The sequence below is a fragment of the Siphateles boraxobius genome, unplaced genomic scaffold, assembly GCF_051911475.1.
Source record: "Siphateles boraxobius isolate OS27281-9 unplaced genomic scaffold, OSU_SipBor_1 7, whole genome shotgun sequence".
Taxonomy (NCBI): Eukaryota; Metazoa; Chordata; class Actinopteri; order Cypriniformes; family Leuciscidae; genus Siphateles; species Siphateles boraxobius.
Genome location: NW_027509197.1, coordinates 41,237,501 through 41,242,500, shown reverse-complemented (window position 1 = coordinate 41,242,500; position 5,000 = coordinate 41,237,501). Strand labels below are relative to the sequence as shown.

Below are 5,000 nucleotides of genomic sequence, written 5' to 3'. Positions count from 1 at the left end.
TCATATCATTGTTATTTTAGTATGATTTACCATTATAGAATTTATTAATAGATTTTTACATTTAATAATATGTAAAATAATCATTTTTCAGGTGCTTTTTAATATTTTAGTTTTAATTTTATATTTATTTCAGTTTAATTTTTAGCCATTTTAGAACTTAAACTTATAAATAAAGTAATAAAATAAAATACTGCATAATCACAAACTAATTCGTTTAAGTTTATTATAGTATTTATTCATATTTTTACATGTATTAATGCATTTTAGTCATTTTGTTGGTGCTTTTTAATATTTCAGCTTTGTTAATTTTATTTTTAGTAATTTTAAACTTATAAATAAAAAAATGATAAAAACATATTCATTCAAGTTAAATTTCATTTTATATTTATTTTATTTCAGCCTTATTTCCATCACCAAAAATCAGTTGTTCATAGTTTTAGATTACAATAACAACACTTTCATATATTGAATAACCTATGAACTATGTTTTGGATAAGTCAATTAAATTATCTTTTCATGTAATTATTACCTCTTTTTATTTGCCACATGATAGAATCATGACAAAAATACAGTAAAATAGTGAAATATTATTATAATGTAAATCAGCTGTTTTCTATGTGAATATACAGTAAAGTGTAATTTATTCCTGTGATCAAAGCTGAATTTTCAGCATCATTACTCCAGTCTTCAGTGTCACATGATCCTTCAGAAATCACTATAATATGATGATCAAGAAACATTTATGATTATTATCAGTGTTGAAAACAGTTAATATTTCTGTAGAAACCGTCACTTTATTTGTCAGGATTCTTTGATGAATAGAAAGTTCAAAAGAACAGCATTTATTTGAAATAGAATCTTTTGTAACATCATAAAAGTATAAAATAAGAGCCGTATGTGCAGTTCGCTGACAGACACGGCAGCTTTAAACATGAATAATCCACGGTATTTGAACACTGACTCTTAGTGCACTTGATGAATTGTGCACTCCCTCACTAGTGTTGAACACATGATTTATTAATCTCCACGACGGGCTTGTGTTTCTCAGTCCGGTACGGTTACTCCCGAAAATACCCGTCCCGATCCTGGAGTTAAAGAAGTGAAGCGATGATCAAACTCCTGAATGAAGGTGCTGTGGGGGAAAATGGAGGAAAGTTTTACTCGTCTGTCGTTCTGTTCTGAAGACTCGTCGTTTGACATCGTGAGTGAATAATTCTGTTTACTAAAGAGGATTACTCTACATATCTAGTGTTTGTTCTCAAGCATAGACTTCATCGTGTTTTCATATTTGTGCTGTATATTGAGTATATTATGCATCACACACGTATTGAAAGCATTGTCTGCGAGGCCAGTAATGTGTGTGAAAGTGTTCTCTGAATATGGGAAGTGTGTGGAATTCTGGCTGTTTTTCTTGGATTTCTAAGATTATTTGTCCTCATAATTTTAACTCATTTTGTTCGGAAATGTAATTTGTGTAATGACACATGCTATATAGAGTAATGACAAAATGGACTTGACTTGACTGGAATTCTAAGTTTACATCTTGCAATTTTGACTTTTTTCTCTGAATTCTTAATTGAATTAAAGCCATTTTGACTTTTTTCACAGAATACAAAATTTATTACTTTATTAATTCTGACTGTTTTTCTCTGAATTCTACGTTTACGTCAATTTCAACTCATTTTGTTTGGAATTCTAAGTTTACGTCTCACAATTTTAACTTATTTTTTCATAATTTTAAGTTTACGTCTCACAGTTTTATCTTTTTTTCTCTGAATTCTAAGTTTACTTCTCGCAATTTTAACTTATTTTGTTTGGAATTCTAAGTTTGTCTCACAATTTTGACTTTTTTTCTTGGAATTCTAAGTTAACTTAAAGCAATTTTAACTTATTTTATTTGTAATTCTAAGTTTACGTCTCACAATTTTGACTTTTTTTCTCTGAATTCTTAATTGAATTAAAGCCATTTTGACATTTTTCACAGAATACAATATTTATTACTTTATTAATTCTGACTGTTTTTCTCGGAATTCTACGTTTACGTCAATTTCAACTTATTTTGTTTGGAATTCTAAGTTTACGTCTCACAATTTTAACTTATTTTTTCATAATTTTAAGTTTACGTATCACAGTTTTATCTTTTTTTCTCTGAATTCTAAGTTTACTTCTCGCAATTTTAACTTATTTTGTTTAGAATTCTAAGTTTATGTCTCACAATTTTGCCTTTTTTTTCTTGGAATTCTAAGTTAACTTAAAGCAATTTTAACTTATTTTATTTGTAATTCTAAGTTTATGTCTCACAATTTTGACTTTTTTTCTTGGAATTCTAAGTTAACTTAAAGCAATTTTAACTTATTTTATTTGTAATTCTAAGTTTACGTCTCACAATTTTGACTTTTTTTCTCTGAATTCTTAATTGAATTAAAGCCATTTTGACATTTTTCACAGAATACAATATTTATTACTTTATTAATTCTGACTGTTTTTCTCGGAATTCTACGTTTACGTCAATTTCAACTCATTTTGTTTGGAATTCTAAGTTTACGTCTCACAATTTTAACTTATTTTTTCATAATTTTAAGTTTACGTCTCACAGTTTTATCTTTTTTTCTCTGAATTCTAAGTTTACTTCTCGCAATTTTAACTTATTTTGTTTGGAATTCTAAGTTTACGTCTCACAATTTTAACTTATTTTTTTCATTATTTTAAGTTTACTTCTCACAGTTTTATCTTTTTCTCTGAATTCTATGTTTACGTCACACAATTTTTACTTTTTTCCTCTGAATTCTAAGTTTACTTTTCGCAATTGTGACTTTTCTTGGATATCTAAGTTTACGTCTCACAATTTTTACTTTTTTCCTCTGAATTCTAAGTTTACTTCTCGCAATTGTGACTTTTCTTGGATATCTAAGTTTACGTCTCACAATTTTAACTTATTTTTTCATAATTTTAAGTTTACGTATCACAGTTTTATCTTTTTTTCTCTGAATTCTAAGTTTACTTCTCACAATTTTAACTTATTTTGTTTAGAATTCTAAGTTTATGTCTCACAATTTTGCCTTTTTTTTCTTGGAATTCTAAGTTAACTTAAAGCAATTTTAACTTATTTTATTTGTAATTCTAAGTTTATGTCTCACAATTTTGACTTTTTTTCTCTGAATTCTTAATTGAATTAAAGCCATTTTGACATTTTTCACAGAATACAATATTTATTACTTTATTAATTCTGACTGTTTTTCTCGGAATTCTACGTTTACGTCAATTTCAACTCATTTTGTTTGGAATTCTAAGTTTACGTCTCACAATTTTAACTTATTTTTTCATAATTTTAAGTTTACGTCTCACAGTTTTATCTTTTTTTCTCTGAATTCTAAGTTTACTTCTCGCAATTTTAACTTATTTTGTTTAGAATTCTAAGTTTATGTCTCACAATTTTGCCTTTTTTTTCTTGGAATTCTAAGTTAACTTAAAGCAATTTTAACTTATTTTATTTGTAATTCTAAGTTTATGTCTCACAATTTTGACTTTTTTTCTTGGAATTCTAAGTTAACTTAAAGCAATTTTAACTTATTTTATTTGTAATTCTAAGTTTACGTCTCACAATTTTGACTTTTTTTCTCTGAATTCTTAATTGAATTAAAGCCATTTTGACATTTTTCACAGAATACAATATTTATTACTTTATTAATTCTGACTGTTTTTCTCGGAATTCTACGTTTACGTCAATTTCAACTCATTTTGTTTGGAATTCTAAGTTTACGTCTCACAATTTTAACTTATTTTTTCATAATTTTAAGTTTACGTCTCACAGTTTTATCTTTTTTTCTCTGAATTCTAAGTTTACTTCTCGCAATTTTAACTTATTTTGTTTGGAATTCTAAGTTTACGTCTCACAATTTTAACTTATTTTTTTCATTATTTTAAGTTTACTTCTCACAGTTTTATCTTTTTCTCTGAATTCTATGTTTACGTCACACAATTTTTACTTTTTTCCTCTGAATTCTAAGTTTACTTTTCGCAATTGTGACTTTTCTTGGATATCTAAGTTTACGTCTCACAATTTTTACTTTTTTCCTCTGAATTCTAAGTTTACTTCTCGCAATTGTGACTTTTCTTGGATATCTAAGTTTACGTCTCACAATTTTAACTTATTTTTTCATAATTTTAAGTTTACGTATCACAGTTTTATCTTTTTTTCTCTGAATTCTAAGTTTACTTCTCACAATTTTAACTTATTTTGTTTAGAATTCTAAGTTTATGTCTCACAATTTTGCCTTTTTTTTCTTGGAATTCTAAGTTAACTTAAAGCAATTTTAACTTATTTTATTTGTAATTCTAAGTTTATGTCTCACAATTTTGACTTTTTTTCTCTGAATTCTTAATTGAATTAAAGCCATTTTGACATTTTTCACAGAATACAATATTTATTACTTTATTAATTCTGACTGTTTTTCTCGGAATTCTACGTTTACGTCAATTTCAACTCATTTTGTTTGGAATTCTAAGTTTACGTCTCACAATTTTAACTTATTTTTTCATAATTTTAAGTTTACGTCTCACAGTTTTATCTTTTTTTCTCTGAATTCTAAGTTTACTTCTCGCAATTTTAACTTATTTTGTTTGGAATTCTAAGTTTACGTCTCACAATTTTAACTTATTTTTTTCATTATTTTAAGTTTACTTCTCACAGTTTTATCTTTTTCTCTGAATTCTATGTTTACGTCACACAATTTTGACTTTTTTCCTCTGAATTCTAAGTTTACTTCTCGCAATTGTGACTTTTCTTGGATATCTAAGTTTACTTCTCACAATTTCAACTTATTTTGTTCGTAATTCTAAGTTTATGTCTCACAATTTTGTCTTTTCTCGGAATTCTAAATTTACTTGCAATTCTGACTGTTTTTCTCAAAATTCTAAGTTTACTACTAACAAGTTTAACTTATTTTGTTTGGAATTCTAAGTTTACATCTCACAAATTCTGACTTTATTTTTTGGAATTC

The 5,000-nt window shown here is 26.2% G+C and overlaps 1 protein-coding gene across 4 annotated transcripts in view; it reads left to right on the top strand.

The window, feature by feature from the left end:
* Positions 1-5,000, top strand: part of LOC143723953 (FERM and PDZ domain-containing protein 4-like) — an 88,435-nt gene that overhangs the window by 27,936 nt on the left and 55,499 nt on the right. The window contains exon 1 of one of the 4 annotated variants that reach the window (XM_077216896.1): positions 1,088-1,201. The exons of the other annotated variants lie outside the window; for them this stretch is intronic. The gene's annotated coding sequence lies outside the window, so the exon portion shown is untranslated. Of the gene's footprint in view, positions 1-1,087; positions 1,202-5,000 lie in introns of those variants that run through there. 4 annotated transcript variants of the gene reach the window in all.